The sequence below is a fragment of the Chelonoidis abingdonii genome, chromosome 2, assembly GCF_003597395.2.
Source record: "Chelonoidis abingdonii isolate Lonesome George chromosome 2, CheloAbing_2.0, whole genome shotgun sequence".
NCBI lineage: Eukaryota > Metazoa > Chordata > Testudines > Testudinidae > Chelonoidis > Chelonoidis abingdonii.
In genome coordinates this window covers 30,992,066-31,012,933 of record NC_133770.1, presented here as the reverse complement: position 1 = coordinate 31,012,933, position 20,868 = coordinate 30,992,066, and the positions used below count along the sequence as shown (strand labels likewise).

The following is a 20,868-nucleotide window of genomic DNA, read 5'->3' as shown; positions in this document are numbered from 1 at the left end:
AGCTTTTCAATCCAAGCAGGAAGGAGTTCTCCTGAGATACATAGACACAAATGTTCACGGTGAGCCTTCCGGCCCCAGTGAGGATGTGAGTGGTGACGATATGCCTGATCTTCCAGTTAGTCAGAGTGCAGGTGACCTGGCAGCTACTGCAGCATCCATATCTCCATCTCAAATGGGATGTAACCATGTACATTCCTGAAGAAAAGTGTAGATCACAGAAGAGTGTGGTGGAGGTGCAAGAGACAGCTGCTGCTGAGTTTAGTTCCTTAAGTCTAGATGATCCAGGATTGTGGACTCACTTGAGCAGTAGCCCGAGGGACTTCCTTATACTGCATGGGCCACAGCAAGTGAAAAACTTCATGTTCCCCAAAGACAATGATAATAGAAATTTCCATGCAACACATTACTGGCATGAAATCCCCAATGAAGACAAAATGGAGAGGCCATGGCTTATCTACTCAAAAACCCAGAATGCTGCATACTGCTTTTGTTTCAAACTCTTCCAATTTAACATTCCAGCCACATTGGGTTCTACAGGAACAAAGGACTGGAAAAATCTGGCTAAAAATCTGTCATGCCATGAGAAGGCAGCAAATCACCAGGGAGCATTCCATAGGTGAAAGAGCTTGAGATGAGACTAAGGTTAAAGGCCACCATAGATCATCAGCATCAAGAGACGATTGCATCAGAGTCTCTTTACTGGCAAAATGTTCTGAAAAGGCTCATTGCCATTGTGAGAACGCTTGCTACCCAAAACCTAGCATTGTGTGGCACTTCAGATCAGCTGTATGTGCCAAACAATAGAAACTTCCTTAAAATTGTGGCACTGATGGTTGAGTTTGATGCTGTACTCCAGGAGCATCTAAGATGAGTCATCACCCAAGAAATGTACACACACCACTATCTCGGAAAAACAATTCAAAATGAGATCATACAGTTACTGGCAACAGAAGTCAAACAGAAGATTGTGGCAGATCTGAAGTCAGCAAGATATTACTCTGTTATTCTAGACTGCTCAGTTGACATCAGCCATACAGAACAAATGACTTTAATGGTGCATTTTGTAACAACAACAGAACCTAGTGAAAATGTCCCTGCAATGGTGACTCTCAGAGAGCATTTTCTAGAATTTATTGACAGTGATGATACTACAGGAGCTGGTATGACAGATGTGCTTCTTAAAAAGCTGGAAGATACAGGAATTGCGATAGCTAACATGAGAGGTCAGGGCTACGATAATGGTGCTGTAGCGAGGGGGCCCCACTCCCCCACGCTCCTGAAGGGAATAGGCCAGTCAAGGTGTGGCCACGGGCAGAGGCCCCGCAGCCTGTCCCCGCCCCCCGGAAGTCAAGGGGCGGGACAGGAAGTACAAAAGCCCGGCCCCAGCGCTCAGTTAGGAGGAGACTGCCGGAGAAGGCAGACGCTGGGGCCCAAGCTCCCGCTGGGCCCGGCCTACCCCGTGCTAGGTATCCGGAGGGGTACTGGCCTGACCTCCCCTGGGGCCAGTACCCAGAGATGTTGACTGAGCTGTCCGACGCTCTGCCTGTGGAGGAGCTGTCTGGACCTCCCGAAGCCCGGTACCCTGAGGAATGGACTGGACCTCCCGACACCCAGTACCCCGAGGAGTGGACCGGACTGCCTGACGCCCGGTACCCCGAGAAGTGGACTGGACCTCCCGATGCCCGGTACCCTGACGAGTGGACTGGACCTCCCGATGCCCGGTACCCTGACGAGTTGACTGGACCTCCCGACGCTGGACACCCTGAGGAACCCATGGTTTTGGACCCCCCGGACGATGCTGGCAAAGGGCAGGTACCCAGTGAGCGGGAGGTTGGAAGTGGCTCGGGGGCAGCCGACTCCAGTCAGGCTGCAGACTCACCTGAGCCAATGTCAGTGTGTTTCGGTCAGGATCCCCCACTGACCGTCAGTAGCGTTGACCGCTGCTAGGGCCCCGGGCTGGAATGCAGTGGAGTGGGAGGACCTGCGTTCCCCCTGCCACCCCATTAAGGGTGGCAGACTCCCCCTCCCTTGGCCTGAGGAGACCATCTACAGTGGTTGTCTTATCGCTCAGCCCCTGCTGAAGGGCTGACCTTAGACTGTGTGTTGCCCCGCCCTGCCCAAGGGCCTGGGCCTAGATACTGCTACCTTATCGCTCAGCCCCTGCTGAAGGCCTGACCTTAGACTGTGTGCTGCCCCGCCCTGCCCAAGGGCCTGGGCTTATATATATACTGTTATCTTGTGCTCAGCCCGACTGAAAGGGCCTGACTGCTGAACTGCTTACGGCCCCGCCCTGACCCCGGACCTGGGGGCATCTAGAGGCCAGTCATACACTCAGCCCTGCACCCGAGGGCCTGAGCCACTTACTAACTGTTGTCAGTTCGCTCAGCCCCGCAGCAAGGGACGGGCCCGAGGCCGACGGAGTGCGATGAGCCGGTGTGGCTCCCCTCTGCCCTCAAGGAGGATTGAGCCCCGGACCCGCTCTACTACAGGTGCCAACATGACAGGAAAGAACAAAGGAGAGTAGACACAGATCCGAGAGTTAAACCCTCAAGCTTTTTTTGTCCCATGCAGTTCTCATTCATTGAACTTTGTGGTCAGTGATGCAGCATCAGTAAGGTTTCTAGTAAGGCTGCTGAAATTTTTAATGTAATTCAAAGCATCTATGTAATTTTCTCTGCATCAACTCATCAATGACAAATTTTGAAGCAACATCAGGGAACATACTCTCTGATACTGAAACCACTGAGTCCCACATGATGGGAAAGTCGAGTGGAGGCAATAAAGCCTATCAAACACCAAATTGGGAAGATAGATGATGCCTTAGTTGCCATTATGGAGGATAATGCTATCACAGGAACTGTTCGTGGGAGAACAGTGGCCAAGGGAAATGGAATCACCAGAAACATACATAACTTCAAATTTCTGTGTGGCTTAGTGTTGTGGCATGACATACTGTTTGAAATAAATGTTGTAAGCAAGAAACTCCAAGGTGTTGACCTTGATATACCTGGAGCAATGGAACAACTGGACAAACCAAAGTCATACCTACAGTCTTACCGGTCAGATGAGGGATTTCAAAACGTTCTGAAGAGTGCACAGAAGTTGGCAGAGGAACGAACTTCACACTGAAGCTATTTTCCCACCCATTCAAGAATACAAGAGTCACCAAAGAAGAAGACATTTTGATTATGAGGCATGGGATAATCCCATAAGAGACCCCAAACAACAATTCAAAATTGAATTCTTTAACCAGGTGCTAGATTGTGCAATACAGTCAGCTGAAGAACATTTCATGCAGCTCAAGGAACACAGCAGTATATTTGGCATGTTGTATGATACTCCACAACTCCTCACTGTACCTGAAAAAGACCTACACCAGCAATGCAGGGCACTAGAGACAGTGTTGACGAATGATGATATGCAAGTTATTGATGTGAGTGATTTAGGTGATGAACTGAAAGCTCTTTCAAGATACATTCCAGCAGGATCAACTCCAAAGGCTGTTCTGGAAAATATGTGCACAAGTAAGATGACCACCCTCTTTCCAAATGCTTTTGTTGCTCTGCGCATACTTCTAGCACTTCCCGTAACAGTTGCCAGTGGGGAACATAGCTTTTCCAAGCTGAAGTTAATAAAAACACATCTACGCTCCACAATGACACAGGAGAGGCTTGTCAGCCTTGCAACCATCTCAACAGAGCATGAGCCGGCCCAGACTGTGGACCTTCAGGAAGCAGTTCAAATCTTTGCAACCAAGAAGGCATGGAAAGCACCACTTTGATTATTCAAACAGATAAAATGCCAGTGTTTACTATGCAGACAAAAAAAGTTACATTTGCTATTCAAGCATTTGAATGTTAAGTGTTTCTTAAAATTTTTGAACAAGGCGTTTTAAGTTGTTAGTTCTCCTTTATTGGGGTAGGTAGCAGAGAAGTACCATGACAGAAGAACAGGAAGAAGGCAGAATTGAGACCTTTCAAAGTTTTGGCCCAAGTGAGAAAGATGAGGGAGCCATTTGAGCTCCCCACCTCAGGTGCCAAAATGTTGTGTGTGAAACCTGTATGTGGACTTTATTTTAAAAGTCCTGGCTATGTTGGACCCTCCTCCTCTAGTATTTAAAGACAGAGCTCATCAAACCCAATTTAATGTCCTTGTTTCTGCTCAGTGCTCACTAGAGCTGAACTCACTGATTTCTATGGGGTGGAACTGCAGACCTGGCCTCAGGACGGTGTTGCAATGAAAGACATCAGAGATGATGCAGTAGCACTGAGGTTCCCTGCTACCTTTTGAAATCATTAAGAGCTGAGCTAAGTAGTTGAACTTTGTGGGATAGCTCAGGAAAAATCAGGGATCAGAAGTGGCCCCATATGAATGCATTCTGAATTCTGGGACTTTGCTCTGACTTCAGTTAATTTAGTTACTAGTTAGTTATTAACTAATAATAATGTTAATGAAATGCTGTAAGATTACATGGATCATACTAAATTCTTGAGGTGTAAAATAAAAAAACAATGAGATTTTGCCACCAAAACTGCATAAAGCAGAACAAATATAACCCATCTCAGATCACAAGCTACTTTGAGAGTGCAATTTGTCGCACATTTTCTCTCTTTGGATTGCATTTCACTAAAGCCTTATCTCTCCTGGCTGCTGCCACAACCTGCTAGTCTGGAACAAAGGCAAAGGAGGTTAATGGCTGCAACATCTAGTATGGGTCTCACTCCTGCAGATCTGTAACCTCATCTAGAGCTGTTTTCCTTATGTCGGAACACTGTGCTCTTGCTTCCATTACATGGGTGCACTTGTGTAGCTGCTCTGCCTACTGTCAGTAAAAATAAGATACTGTCTGGGGAAAAAATCACCTCCTGAGCAGCATGGAGTCAACAATGTGTACTAAACTAAAAGTGATAAAAATGACTTCTAGCTGAGAGAAGCTTAACATTACTCCTGCTGACTCAGGCAATGGGATAATCCCTTGTGGTTCACTTGATGGAACTGCTGCCTTTGGACCATGAAGTTCCTGGTTTGACTCTGAGCTGTTGCAATGTGCAGGGTGCACAGGTGCAACTTCCATCTACCATTAATCTGTGCGAGTGTTTACCTTGACTTGACTGCTCTGCTAGAATCTAACCTGTACCCCTCCTTCCTCCCATTGACAAAACCTGCAGCAGACTTAATCAAATGACCGAACTGTCCTCCAAGGTACTGAACCCACTCACAACACCCCATACACGATAAGCATCCTGACAATTCCCTAACCTCTAGCAAATGCCATGAGTCATGGAAAAACTGAAAAGAAAGGAAGAAAGTAAAAAATGCATACACTAGGCATATCTTGTCATGCAAGTATGGAAGGACACACGAGAGTTCTGACTCTTATCTCCTCAACATCTAGTCTAGAATTTTCAGCTGGTTTTTTGAAAACTAAGAACCTTTTCAAGTATATGCAAAAAAGAAACAACCCAAAGAAAAACAACTAAACCAAAAAACTACCCCCTTAATATTTCCCTGTTACAATTTCTCCATCCTCCATATTTTAAAATCTTTGTTACAGTAACATTTGGTTCTCATTTACTCTATGTTGCACCCTTGCTCTTAATTCCTCTCATCTCTCAACTGTTTGCTTATCCTTCTTTATTGCATCTCTCCTTGCAGAATCTCTCAGGCCTATTGTCATGTTTTCTCAGCTTTTGTTTCCATCTCTTCTTTTTAAACAGTCCAACATTCATTCTTATTCTTCTCCTTCGTTTCTTCTGCTTATTATTTTGTTTCACTTTTTCTCCTCTCTTTTTTTCTGCACATAGATCTATATCCACGCCTACTTTCTCTGTCTTTTCTTTCATTTCTTAACTAATTATTTTATTTTTACCCTCTATCTCAGTTATTCACCATCCATTCCCTGCCTTTTTCTCCCTTCACTCTAGTTGTTTCATTCTCTTTCGCCTTTCCCCCCGTCTGTTAGGTGTACTCTGACCTGTAGTCAGTTAGCTAGTTAGTACTAAAGATACTCAAAAAACATTTTTTTCAGCAATACTTTTCTGAAAGTTTTTGTTAGCCAGCAAACAACCTGGGAGCTTGATCCAAAGTCCACTGACAATAATGAGAATATTTCCATTTACTTTAACGGGCTTTTGATCAGACAGTTCAACAGGATCTTGAAGAGGAGGGGATGGAGAGGCGGGGAAAGTGATGAAAGATTTTTAACTTTGCTGCCCCTTTTGCGTCCCCCTATTGGCAGCTCTGCTTGATCGTTGCTGCCCCTTTTGTGCCCCCCCACATCAGCAACCCTGTCGATAGGGACCCGGCAGTTCTGCTGATGTAGGGTGCAAAAGGGGCACTGATGTTAAAGCACTGCCATGGCAGTGCTTTAAAGTCAGCAGTATGGGCCGCTACTGATCGCTACTTTTTACCAGTACGATGTACCGAGCCATACCACCTTACTTTCACCTCTGGCTAAAGTGTAGCTGGGTAGAGCGTACACTTGAAGGACAGTCCTGCCTCAACTCCTTTCCTGAGATAAGGTCAACCAACCAGTCAGGAGGGATGAGGGAGATGGGGGGGGAAGGGATAAGAAATGCTAAAAGGCCAAAGAAATGCCTGTACCTGACCAATGTGGCAAATTGCCAGCCCTGTTATGCTGGGTCTCGCGCTTTCTCTTCTTTGGAGAAGGTTCAGGGTGCCATTGCTTGCCTCTGAACCAGTATTTTAATTATCCCACTAGTGTCCTTGAGGAGGGGGGTGGAGAGGGAGGGACCTGGGCCCACCCTCTTCTCCAGGTCCCAACCTAGGGGCCCTGAGGTTTGTGGTGAACCACTTGAACTAGTGGTTCCTTCCCCTGGGTTACTTCCCTGTCCTGCCCTTAAGCTTGTGAAGGGGCTTCTTACCCTCCTTCTACACATGCCAGGTGCCCCTTACCTAGGGTTTCTTTTGGATTTCTCAGCCCACCACAGCACTCCTCCAAACTTTCCTTTTGTCTCTCTTCTCCTACTCCTACTCCTACTCCTACTCCTTCAAACTGCTCTCTGCTCCAACTAAACCTTCCTGCTCTAACTCCCACATTGTTTGACTGAAGCAGGGGGTTTTATCACATGACTGGCTTCAGGTGCCCTAATTGGCTACAGGTGCTCTAATTGGCTTCAGGTGCTCTAGTTAATCTATAGCAAACCTTCCTCCCGTTGCAGGGAATAAGGCTCCCTGCTAACACTGTTCTGCTGCCCTCTGGCCATGCTGTATCACACCAAGCACAACCTCACTCCTTACCCGTCCCATGGGATACAATAGAGGTGGCACCGAAGCCCCCAGACCCAAGACCCTTCAAAACGGAATATGGCTATAAATTGTAAGGGGTATGACCAAGGGCATGCACTTACAGGTATAAGTATGCCTGCAAAGGAAGGGAAAATGGGAACACTGGGAAAAAGGCTCTGCTGGCTATGGATATGCTTGCTTGATTAACCCCAACACTGCATTGCCTGCACTTTTGCCTTCTGGTCTTTTGCTTTCTGTCTGCATGATAAGAACCAGGGGCAGGGCAAAGGGAAAGCCCTTAACATGCACTCCCCAAAGAGTTACATGGAGCTATTACGCCTGTTCCTGATCTCTGCTTGAATAATGCCTCCAGCCAGCACCCTTCATGTACTTTGTAAGCTCTTGTAGAATCCTTGCTCACCATGTCAGGTTTAATCCCTTTATTGTTTGTGTTGGGGCTGCTCAAACTGTCAGTGAAAAGGACACAGGCAGTTGTGCCTGGCGGTTGGAGCAGGAATCAAACCTCGTGGTTACGGCAGGAGTTGGTAGTCAGGAATTGGAGCCCAGGGCCAAAACCAGAGTCAGAGGCCAGGTGCCAGGATCAGTGCCAAAGTCAGGAATTGGAGTGAGAGGTCAGGACTGGTTACCTAGAGGCAGGACTGGGGCTGAGGCAGGAGCAGAACTGGGAAGAAGCAGGCTCAGAAGCTATCACAGCTGTAGGTGAATGCTTTGAGCAGCTGCTGAACTGCTGGGTTTAGCAGCCGGTCTCCTGACTCTTCCAATCAATCAGGTGGTGTAGCCAGTTAGGTAGCCTACTACAGGCCAGCAGGACTCATTAAGTTACCTGGGCTGACTCTGCTGCAGGCCTTGATTCCTGACAGTTTCAGTCAGCCAGTATTCAATCCTGACAGTATTCCTGACATGAACACTGAATCCACCTAGAAATCCCAAAGTCACTGAGAGTTTTGCCTGAGAAATGACTTCAGGAATTGGGCCCCTTGATAGCAGATTTTTGATCTTGACTATTTAAAGTTCATATTCGACACTAGGCAAACTGCACTGTGCAGAACAGAGAGACACTTCCAAAGCCTGTTATACTGCACTCTCTCCTCTCATCGCCGCCTCCCCCCCCTTCCTCCCCGCCACTGTTCCTACCAAAATTGTTTGCCTGGCTTGGAATTCATTTCAAAACAGATTCATGTGGTGCTTGCTATTCCCCAATAAACAAACAAATTAGCTGCTGTGATATGGATATTTACATGATTCATTGTACTTAAAAACTGTTAGCCGTGAACATATTAATTGAAAACCACAGGACAATAATCAGTGTGTCCTTCAGTGTAAAAATGAGTCTCTTATTATAATGAATTTGTAAAGCAGTAAAGATGCATTTTTCAAATAAAACATGACAGCCTTAGAACACTCTGGACTCAGTTATGCCTCCTGGAAGTCTGAGGAGCTTTAGGGGAGGGGAAGAGGCACATTGCTTGAATGGTAGGGTGAGGAGGAAAGCTGCCTTTCAAAGCAAAATGCCTCAGGGGTGCTGGGCTGAGCATGTGTGGTAAACGTCTGTCCCAAATCTGGACCTTAGCGTACAAAATCTGGGTGCTTACTGTGAACCTCCCCAAGCTTATACCCAGCTTGGATCTTATCTCGCTGCCACCAGCCGAAGTTTTCCAGGGTTTCGGCCCCCTCGGGTTCCCCAAACCTTTCCTTGGGGGACCCCTCCAAGACCCAGAGCCCCTGGGTCTCCTCTATCTCATCCCCCAGCTTCCCCCCCTTTCCTGGGTTAGCCGGTGCGATGCTGTCCTATTCCCTTTGAATACAACCAGAGAGGCAATCTAGCTTCCCCGAGGCTATGCATTCAAACCTAGTCAGCTCACACAAGAGATTCACCCCTCCCTTTGTCCCGTAGCCTTTTCCCGCCCTGGGACAATAGGAAAGTAAGACACAGAGCTTGGGCTTTTCCCTCCCCCCGCCTAGCCTGTCACAGATGTAACAGAGCTCCGGGCACAGAAATTCCTCTCCCCTCTGCCTCACTAGGAAAAGAAACTCCCACAAGTTTTAAAAAGAAACTTTATATAAAAAGAAAGAAAATACAGAACAATAATACTGCATTAAGAAACTCAATACAGGAATATGGCTTATAAGAAAATAGGAATAAACAGTCTGATTTAAAAGATAGCCCAATTAAACCAGTCCAGCAAATCAACACCCATGTAAATACAAATCAAAGCACATCACAGCCGATTACTTTGGTTCCTTTGTACTCACACTTGATAGTAGAATATTTGAAAGAAGATGGAGTTAGAAGAAAAGCTTGTTTACTCACAGCCGAGGAAAACAAAAAGACCCCGAGTTTCCAGTTCCCTCCTAGACTCTTAAAAAAAAATTCAGGTCTCTGATTGGTCCTCTGGTCAGGTGTTTGGTTCCCCCTTTGTTCACCCTTTACAGGTAAAAGAAAATTAACACTTACCTATCTACTTATGACAGCATGGGACAGAGGAAGCCATACTCCATCCTTAAAAAGGTGTAGCAATTGCTTCTCTCACTGCAGACACCATGGGGAGTGGGGACATAGTCATGGCCCTGCTTATCCCTGCCCCTCTGCAGCTAACGCTAGTTATTCGCCTTCCCGTCCATTCTGAAGGTTTATGCCTCTCTCCTACCTGCGTGCACTGGCATTTCTCCCTACTCCCCTTTAGCGTACCCAGCTATGATGACTGAGTGCTTAAGGCATTAGATTTGAAATCTAATGGGGTTTCCTTATACAAGTTTGAATATCGCTCACAATAAGGGGCTTGTTTGGGAGGCACTGTGACTCAGTGCCCAGAGAGCTGGGTTCTACTCTTGGCATTTCTGTGGCCTGGGCAAGTCACTTGCATGTTCTGTGCCTCAGTTTCCACATCTCCAAAATGTGGAGAATTATACTGACCTCTTTCATAAAATGCTCTGATATCTACTGATGATAAGAACTAGGTATTGTTATTACTACCCACACAGGGACGGTGGTGGTGCGATAACGTAGCCCTTTGTAAAATATTTTTAGCTCTATCTTTTACCTGACTTTGGTTTCCTTGCAGAATACTTTACATATTGATTTATTTTCTAAAACCAATAGTATAATTTTCCATACTCACATCGGTTTCCATGTGTATTGCGTTCACTGCAGTGGAACATATTTTCTTGATTCCTTTCTGAAAACATAATAACGGCCATACCGGGTAAGACCAAAAGTTCATCTAGCCCAGTATCCTATCTTCTGACAGTGGCTAATGCCAGGTGCCCCAGAGGGAATGAACATCAAGTGATCCATCCCTTGTCACTCATTCCCAGCTTCTGGCAAACAGAGGCAACGGACACCATCCCTGTCCACCCTGGCTAATAGCCACTGATGGACCTATCTTCCATGAATTTATCTATTTCTTTTTTGAACCCTGTTGTAGCCTTGGCCTTCACAACATTCTCTGGCAAGGAGTTCCACAGGTTGATTATGCATTGTATGAAAAAAACTTCCTTTTTTGTTTGTTTTAAATCTGCTGCCTATTAATTTCATTTGGTGACTCCTAGTTCTTGTGTTATGAGAAGAAGTAAATAACACTTCCTTATTTACTTTCTCCACACCAGTCATGATTTTATAGACCTCTAGCATATTCCCCCTTAGTGGTCTCTTTTCCAAGCTGAAACGTCCCAGTCTTATTAATCTCTCCTCATATAGAAATCATTCCATACCTCTAATCATTTTTGTTGCCCTTTTCTGAACCTTTTCCAATTCCAATATACCTTTTTTGAGATGGGGCGACCACATCTGCAAGCAGTATTCAAGCTGTGGCATACCATGGATTTATATAGAGGCAACATGATATTTTCTGTCTTATTATCTATCCCTTTCTTAATGATTCCCAACATTCTGTTAACTTTTTTGACTGCTGCTGCACATTAGGTGGATGTTTTCAGAGAACTATCCACAATGACTCCAAGATCTCTTTCTTGAGGGGTAACAGCTAATTTAGACCCTATCATTTTATATGTATAGTTGGAATTATATTTTCCAATTTGCATTACTTTGCATTTATCAAATGCAAAACCCTTAAAGTATCCTGACAAATCTGGATGTTTAAAAAAAAACAAAGTAAGGGATAAGAATTATGAAGTCTAATTATCCTTCAGTGCAAATACTGCAGGTTGCTGCCATAGAATAAGCCTCCCAAATGCATATAATCCATAGAGTTTGAGCCAATTTCTGCACTAACTCACACTGAATACAATAATAACTATTAGGCAATACTGTCATACTATACTGTATATTCTCACAGCCATTACAAACAAGAGCACAGCCTATTCTAATTATGTCAAAGCATAAGAATATTTGGTATGAGCAGGAAAGAGTCCTGTGGCACCTTATAGACTAACAGACGTATTGGAGAATGAGCTTTTATGGGTGAATACCCACTTCATTGGTGATTCCTAGCAGAATCATCTGTTTTTTGCTACACAATTTTCTTCTATTTCTCTTCTGTCTTTCTTCATTTAATCACAAAGAAAGAAGAGGCTGCCCCTAGTTTCTGAACTTTTATTCCTCACTACATGGTCTATGGGCCCAACTGGGTGTCTAAAAATGGTGTGATGAGCTATATAGAAAAGGTGTTAATGCATACTGGAGATTCTAATCCCATGATTCATTTGTATTCTGATTATCACCTGCTGTTGTATTTTATATTGAAACACATTACACTTTAAAATATTGGTATTTAAATATAGCTTAAAATGTATAAGACCACACACAAAAATACCAATCCCCCACAAACACTGTAAAAACCTGAAGATACAAAAAAAAAAAAGTGGGGTTCCGCATGGGTCAGTTTTGGGTCTGGTGTTGTTAAATATTTTTCGTTAATATGTTGAATACTGGAGTGGAGAGTATGCTTATAAAATTTACAGATGACACCAAACTTGGAGGGATTGCAAGCACGTTGGAGGGACAAGATTAGAGTTCAAAAAGACCTTGCTATATTGGAGAACTGGTCTGAATTACACAAAATAAAATTCAATAAAGATAAGTACAAAGTGCAGTACTTCACCTTGGAAGGAAATATCCAATGCACAACTACAAAATGGAGAATAATAACTAGGCAGTAGTACTGCTGAAAAGGCACCAGGAGTTATAATGGATCTCAAATTGAACATGAATCATCGGTATGATGATGTTGCAAAAAAGGCTAATATTCTGGGATGTATTAACAGGAGTGTTGTATGTCAGACACAAGGGTTAACTGTCCCACTTTACTCTGCACTAGTGACACCTCAACTGGATTACTGTGTCCAATTCTGGGTACCACACTTCAGGAAAGATTGGAGAGAGTTCAGAGGAGAGCAGCAAAAATGATAAAAGGTTTAGAAAACTTGACCTATAGGGGTAGTTTACAAAAACTGGGCATGTTTAGTCTTGAGAAAAGAAGAGTTGGGGAGGGGGGAACCTGATAACAGTCTTCAAATATATGAAGGACTGTTACAAAGAGTATGGGATCAATTGTTCTCCAATTGTAAAGGATTTAATCTACAGCAAGGGAGACTGAAGTTAGATATTAGAAAAACCTTTCTAACTATAACAGTAGTTAAGCTCTAGAATAGGCTTCCAAGGGACGTTATGGAATCTCTATCAGGAGAGGTTTTTAAAAATAGGTTGAAAAAACACCTGTCACGGATGATCTGGGTTTACTTGGTCCGGCCTCAGTGCAGGGACTAGCTTGATGCCTTCTAAAATTCCCTTTCAGCTCTACATTTATAGGAAAACCATATCGTTTTAACTCAAACACACATTTATGGATTTCAAGAAAGTATCAAGAAAAATTACATCATGTCACAAAGCAAGGGATATGTTTTCACAGAAACACATATCACAATGAGCATATACAACTGTAGTCATGTGACGCCCAAGCCAGATCAACCATGGCAAGACTGTAGTGCATCATGGGAAATTTAGTTCAGTCAGGAAGCCCAGTCCATAGAGTTGAATGGGGACACGAGTCACCCAAATTATAACTCCCATGAGGCACAGCAGCAGCTCAAGCAAACAGGTAGATGTCAAACTAACCTGAAACAAAATGTTTCAATTTGGTTTAAAAAACAGAAATGTTTTTATTTGGGTTATCTCAGGCTGGTTTCACCATACATGGTGTTTGTCAAGTACGGCACATATATCATGCAGCAGTTTGCAGCGTTTTGATTTTTCACTGAATTTTAATTTAAACTTTTTATCAAAATGGACTAGAGAGTCTTCACAAAAGTTTCTATCCCAAGCATCTCATTCACGTGAAGGAAAGAAGGTGATAGCTATGTTCTGAAATGTCATTGAAAGCATCTGCAAAGCAGGTCTAGATGGTAAAGTCTGCGTCCAGTGTACACTAGTGCTCATCCCAAAGCACTGGTAGAGCTGCAGTGGTGTTAGAGCAATAGCAGGAGAATCTGAGAAAATCCCCCATGTAGACACAGCTGATAAGGATTAGAGAACCAGTGAAATGATCTCACTGCAAGAGTCAGGAGAATGAAAGCTGAGCAACTGAGAAAGGAAAAGAGTTTTAGTCAGATTGTAAAATTCTGGGTGGTGGATTGTTTTATTTGTTAGTTTTGTTTTTGCTAATATGCAATTTCAGTGACTGCCATTTTGGACAAAAGGGGTTTTTCTTAAAGATTTCACACTCAAGCCTCTGCAGTTAAGTTATTAGATCTCACAGAATGCATGCTCTGAGCAAAAGAAGGGAAGATCAGATTTGACATTCCTGATATGTTTAAAGTTAAAAACCAAGCAGCTCACCACAAATCAGACGGACAAATGCATTTTAAAAATCTGAAACAACCCCCCATATTTTTTTTATATATTGTAAGAAGCAAAGAAGTGTATGTCTACATAGCGAGAGGCATTGAGCCTAAGCTGTAGCATCTACACATCTATTTTTATTGTAGAAGACTAAGCCCTACAAGTCCAAGTCTGTCATCCTGGGTTCTGAGACTTGCTGCCATAGGCTGTGTAGATCAGTGATATTCTGACCTGATTGGTTCAGTAGCCAAATTAGCTATCAGTATTACCCAAAAAAGCCACAGTAATGTGAACTCATTGTTTCATTTACTATATATATATATAGAGAGAGTAGCTAAGATAGCTAATATATATATATATATATATATATATATACTATTCTCACACCAAAATGACTGACCAAGTATTCTACAATTGGTTAATAACATAGTAAAAGCATCCTGATTGGTTAATAACTTAGCTTGGTTAATCATTAAATCACACAATATTTTAATATTATATGGGGCAAAAAGCTGCAGAAGACACCTTAAATCAGTGGTTCTCAACCAGGGGTACATGTACCCCAGGGGGTACACAGAGGTCTTCCAGGGGGTACAACTACTCATCTAGATATTTGCCTACCTTTACAACTGGATACATAGAAAGCACTAGCAAAGTCATTAAAAACTAAAAAATGTATACATCCAATGGCTTGTTTATACTAGATAAATTCATGGCGGGTAGGTTCATCAATGGCTATTAGCCAGGATGGGCAGGGATGATGTCCCTAGCCTCTGTTTGCCAGAAGCTGGGAATGGACGACAGGGGATGGATCACCTGATGATTACCTGTTCTGTTCACTCCCTCTGGGGCACCTGCCATTGGCCACAGACGGAAGACAGGATACTGGGCTAGATGGACCTTTGGTCTGACCCAGTATGGTCGTTCTTTTGTACTGCTCTCTCTACTATACACTGACATATAAGTACAATATTTATATTCCAGTTGATTTATTTTATAATTATATGGTAAAAATTAGAAAGTCAGCAATTTTTCAGTAATAGTGTGCAGTGATAACGTTTGTATTTTTATGTCTGATTTTGTAAGCAAGTAGCTTTTAAGTGAGGTGAAACTTGGACTATGCAAAACAAATCAGACTTCTGAAAGGGGTACAGTAGTCTGGAAAAGTTAAGAGCCATTGCCTTAAAAAGGCATTTTTGCGGCCCCTGAGCTTCAGTCTGAGTATCACTGATGTAGATGGACCCTAAAAGGGCACAAACTCGATTAAAAAAGAAAAAAAAAACCTTTTCAGATCCCTTTAATATGTTGAGGAGTTGTTGCATAACGCAACCATTTTAGACCTGCTTATTTGGGGAAAGTAGGCAGAGACTTAACATTTACTGAATGTGTCAACTTTTGAACTATGGAGGGTGATCCTCAGCAGAGCCACAGGCTTCAACTTTGTTCCTCAACAATTTTAAGGACACATCCTTTAGACCTGGAATTGGGACAGCTGCAACAATGCTTTAGGCTGAATAAGTCAATAAGGAGATAGACACAAGGATCACGTGATCCTCAAAACAAACATGAAAGCAAAAATGAGTTCAGTTGTCCTACTTAGATAGAATTTCACTAGCTGACACCTGTGACAGTGAAATTTATTTATCTCATGTTGATTGATTGCTCCTCCGTGGTTGCTGCTAACTACCATTTCCTCACCTTGGAATTAGCCAAACTATTGGCTAATTCTGCAGATGACATCAGGGCTCCTCCTCACCAGCTGTCAGGAGATAGCTTTCCCCCTGAGGCAGCATGTACTATCAAAGTGACGCATGTGTGCAGCTTCTAGCAGCTCAGCAACTAACGAATGCAGATATGTGAATTTGTGGAGAGCCACCAGCTGCACACTTAACAACTTATCTCCTCATCAGCAAAGTGGAAAATGATCATACAGGGAATCTCTTCCCAGTTCCTGCACTATCTCAGCAATGAGAACTTCCTTTGTAAGTTGTAAGAAGTAAGCCATTCTCTGAGGTGTGAGTTCCCTTCCTCATGAGCCTACCTGTGAAAACAAAACAAGCTTATTACGGGCTAGATCATGCTCACTGCTTAATGCAGCCTGACAGTACTGTAGGAGTGAGTAAAGACTCCCACTTCTAGCGTGGCCCAGATTAAAGGCCAGAATTGCACACCCTCTGCTTGAAAGAACACAGCAGCTAGTACTGAGTTCCTCCCCTTCTGATAGCAACTCTCTGAAAAGGGGACCGTAATGGAATAGAGGGAGTCCGGGCTTCACACACTTCCATCCTCCCACATGCTAGCCAGCCACATGAGGAAAGTACGCTGCATCCTTTTAAAGGAGTGTTACAAAGTACTCCCCAGTGCTCAGTGCAACTGAGAGTGCAAGAGGTCAGGGCCGGCACTTTCATTTAGGCGATTTAGGCAGTCGCCTAGGGCGCCAGCATTATAGAAGGGGCAGCATTTTGCCGGGGGGGGGCGGCAGGCGGCTCCAGTGGAGCTGCCGCAGTCGTGCCTGCGGAGGGTCTGCTGGTTTCGCGGCTCCTGTGGAGCTGCCTCAGGCATTTCTGCGGACGGTCCGCTGGTCCCGCAGCTTGGGTGGACCTGCTGCAGGCATGCCTGCAACAGCTCCACTGGAGCCGCGGACCAGCGGTCCCTCCACGGGAATGCCTGCGGCAGCTCCACCAAAGCCGCAAGACCAGTGCGCAGGGCGGCGAAATGGCCCAGCACCTAGGGCGCCAGAAACCCTGGCGCCGGTCCTGCAAGAGGTATTGTTCCTCCCTAAGGTAGAATGCCTCCCGATGGTCTCTTTGGGAGGGTGTAGTTCTACACTGCTGCAAGCCAGGCACAATCTAGCCCCTACATGTCTGAATACAGTTGGTTTCTTAATTCAGGCAATGAGTAGAGATGGGTTAACTGCATAAGGTATGCAGTTCAGCTTTGTTTGACCAAAGAAATTCAAAGCCCAGATGGTTATGCAAACTTTATCTACGTATATCTACATATTTCTGCAAGTACTTGAACCTTTGGGCCTAGGAGATGCATGCAGACACCTGCCACTGAAATTAATGGGAGTTACATGCACACATTTCCCAGGATGATGAATCTGTGAAATTATGCTGAAATCTCATGGGAACAATTTCTCTCTCTCCTCATATTTGCTGCTTCCCACCAGCCAGGAAAAACTTGAAGAACAGGCTCACCTGTGGTATTTATGCAATTCCAGTTCTTCCATAAAAAGGGACAAGAACACACAGGAGTACACTAAAGATGAAAAAATATATTTCTCTTTTTAAGTAACTAAAAATGTCCAACCTCTGAAAATGTTCAATTTGGATTTTGTTCAAAGTTCTGCATGGATTTTGGGCCAGTTCTTATTTTTATCCTAACAGGTTAGACAATCTTTAATAAAAAGAAGGTTTCTGTGGGAAGTGCATGGAAAGTTGATTCTTAAGGCCTCATCTTGTAATGTATAACATATGAGTGGACTGCTCTGCCAATGCAGAGTTTCATGATGTCCAGGGGGCTCTGTGCGGGGGCAACAGTTGCAGTGCAAGCCAGAGATTGCAGGATCAGGGCCTTAGCTTTCACACTGTTGGAACATAACAGTATTCTACAATCAGTAACCCAAGCAGTGAGAATTTTTCTATTTAATCATGTCCTTCAGGAGAAATAGGCTTGAGATGGCTTCTACAGTTTGCAAAGCTCAAAATGATTCCCCAAAGAAAAGGATAAACTTGCAAGGAAGAGCCACAGTTCTACAGAATATGTTGTTGCAAATATCTTTAGCTGCAGTAGCAAGTTGGACTGTCTTACTTGTAACCCTTGTATGGCTTTATGGTTTTGGTTGCACTTGTTTTTAAAAGCTAAAATTGTGATTTGATTAGTTGTTACTGAAGCCAAATAAATACTGCAAAAGAGAAAAGTATTAGCAACTTCATTTGCATAAAAACCTCTTAGCTAATTCACTATAATTCACATTCCTATTAATTAATTTCCAACAAATGTACATATACAAATCAGCTTTTGTTTGTGAGGCAGTTTTTGCATTTGTGCAAATATATGTTTGATGAAGTGGAAGTGTCCAGGCAGCCATCTTGAAACTGGGACACACTGATACAGAGGGAGAATATTGAAATATGTGCTGGTAGTTTAAGAATCCATACACAGAATCTTAAACAGTCCCCAATGCCACCGCCCATTACATACAGTGGCTCAATTTATCCCATGTATCTCCAGTGCAAAAACTGATACAGGGTCTGAGTAGCTGAAAATTAAACAAGGGATTTGTGGCAGTGAAAGTCCACCACAACCTCCCCACTGCCACAACTACCTTTGAGGTTGCCAAGATGACCAGCACAGCCAAAAAAGTAGGCGGTGGTGAATGGAAAAGGGGCATAACTAGAATAGCCTAGGGGAAAGGGATGATTCAGTGCCTCCCTGGCCTCAGCTTCCCCTGAGCAGGCACCCAAACTGCAGGAGACTGGGCAAAGACAGGCAGGAGTCCCTGCCTTCATCTAGGTGAATCCCCTGTATGGTGCAGAGGCCATTCTGACTCAGACACATGTAAACCCTTGTTGCCAAGTTTCTGTGACCCTGCCCTGCCCTAGAATAACCTTTAAAAACACTGAGCAACTGCTGTAAACTGAATACCAAACTCTGTTTACTCGAATAATAACCAGGTTCCACAAACTTGTAACAATGGCCCTTTCGCCTAATCTTTACCATTTTTATTTTAAAAATTCCTTGAAAGCAACAACACAAGCTGCAGTGGCTTCTTCATCTATACAGCGCTGCACCGTTCCTTTAGCCTGTTCTACAAAGCTGGCAGCCAGTAGGTAAAACATATTCCTAACACATCACACTCTCCTTTTTGTTATTCATTTCTCATTTAGAGATGGGCTTCAAACCACACCCCAGCTCTGATCAACCCAAAGCCAAGGTTCAGGATTGCATGTCTCATGCCCATGTCTGCTTTTAGCATACTGGTTTGCAGGAAGGCATGGTTGTACATAGGGAGTTCTTCAGAGGTGAAAGTAACTTAGAAGGACTTGCCTGTACTCCAGAGTCTTGCAGAGGGGGAGGGGCCTCAACCGGAAGAGGCATGGCCTCTATCAGAAGAAGTGGGGCCTTTAAATCCCAGGGCTTTTAAATCAGGATTTAAAGGGCTCAGGGATTCGGCTGAAGCTAGGAGCCGGGCCCTTTAAACAACCCCCGGAGCTACCAGATGCAGAGGTGGCTGGGAGCCCTGGGGTTTGGGCAGGGGCAAAAGTACTTTACATTTCTTACTCATGGTCCAATCGCAAGCAACCCACCTCTCCTATGTACTTCATGGATCCCTCCCATTGCATGACATAGATAGAGGAAATAAAGCTACTACTACCAGTGCTGTCTGTAATAAAACTTTACCAGCGAAATAAGCCTGAAACAGTGAAAACTCACTCTCACATTTTTCTCCGTGTCTTCCCTCCTCTTCCAGCCGGGCTGCCGACACTAGGCTCTGTGCTTTCTCCCTGGCACTCAGCAGCTGCAGGGGCTTCCCTCTAGCTTGCAGCAGGGAGACTGGCTGAGGGAGGGAGAAACCTGCCTCCTGCATGAGAATAGTTTAAACTCAGTTGTTCCCTGTGCAGTTCGGTAACATTTCAAAGAGGATCTGCAAGCAGTTTGGACATCACAGCTATGATCCTCTGCTGGGGAGGGAATGGGATAGATTTGAACTTGGAAATGGTTCCTGATTTTGATAGTGTTTTTTGTATATAGGAGATCCCCCTCATCCCGGGAGCAGAAAAGAACTGCCCCTGCCATGGTCACACACACCCTCCCTCATGCCCCAACAACAACTGGGAATGAAGTTAACAAGGATGCCAGAAATGGCTCCTAACTCTGGGGATTGAACTGCGCAGGGAACAGCTGAGTTTAAACTGTTCTTATGTAAGCAGCAGCAGCAGGCATCTCAGCCAGTCTCCCTACTGCTGAGGGGGGGAGGAATGCAGAGCCTTTTCTGCAGCCTGGCTGGGGGAGGGGGAGGGAAGAGACGAGAAACCAATGTGACAGCGAGTTTTCCCCTTCCACTTGCTTTTATTAGCTCTGGATTTAAGCTGTGCAGCCAAATGCTTGTATTTGTTGTGTATTGGAGAGATCCCCTCATCCTGGGAGCAGAAAAGGACTGCCCTTGCCATGGTCAAACACACCCTCCCCCCAGATACTGTGAGTGAAAATAACAAGGATACCAGAAACCACTCCTAACCCCCGGGGGCTGAACCACTCAGGGAACAGCTGAGTTTAAACTATTCTTATGCAGGGGGCAGGCTTCTTCCTCCCTCAGGCAGTCTCCTTTTCTTACCGGTCCTCTGTACCAGCCCGTATCAGCTTACTTTCACCTCTGGAGTTCTTTTATTGTTTATGTTTTCTTCCCACACTGTTTCAAAGAACATTCAGCAGTGTATTAGTTACTAGCACTTTGCAGACCATTGTATTCACCTTGTCCACCAGAAGACTCCTGCTGAAGCCCCAGCACCTCTTGTTGAGCCAAAGATGTATATTTCATGAGTGTGTTGCATGGAAATATACTGCATGTTATAACTTCCAGTTTCCAGGTGCTAATAGGGCTAGATGGGATTGCCAATCCCGATAATAATGTGTGTAAATGGGGAGGACAGAAGGGTGTGTGGGAGGGGTAAACATGAGGACAGGGGAGAAAGACAGTTTTGCCTGTGAAGCAAAGGGAAGCGCAGAGATCTGAACAGATCTTACTGCCTTTCTAACACATAAATGTAGACTACAACTACCACGAGTTTTAAAGATGA

The 20,868-nt window shown here is 44.3% G+C and overlaps 1 long non-coding RNA gene across 1 annotated transcript in view; it reads left to right on the top strand.

The window, feature by feature from the left end:
* Window positions 1-17,960, top strand: part of LOC142046308 (uncharacterized) — a 105,049-nt gene extending 87,089 nt beyond the window's left edge. The window contains exon 4 of the long non-coding RNA XR_012655193.1: window positions 17,730-17,960. This is a non-coding gene — a long non-coding RNA (uncharacterized LOC142046308). The remainder of the gene's footprint in view (window positions 1-17,729) is intronic.
* Window positions 17,961-20,868: the final 2,908 nt, after the last annotated feature.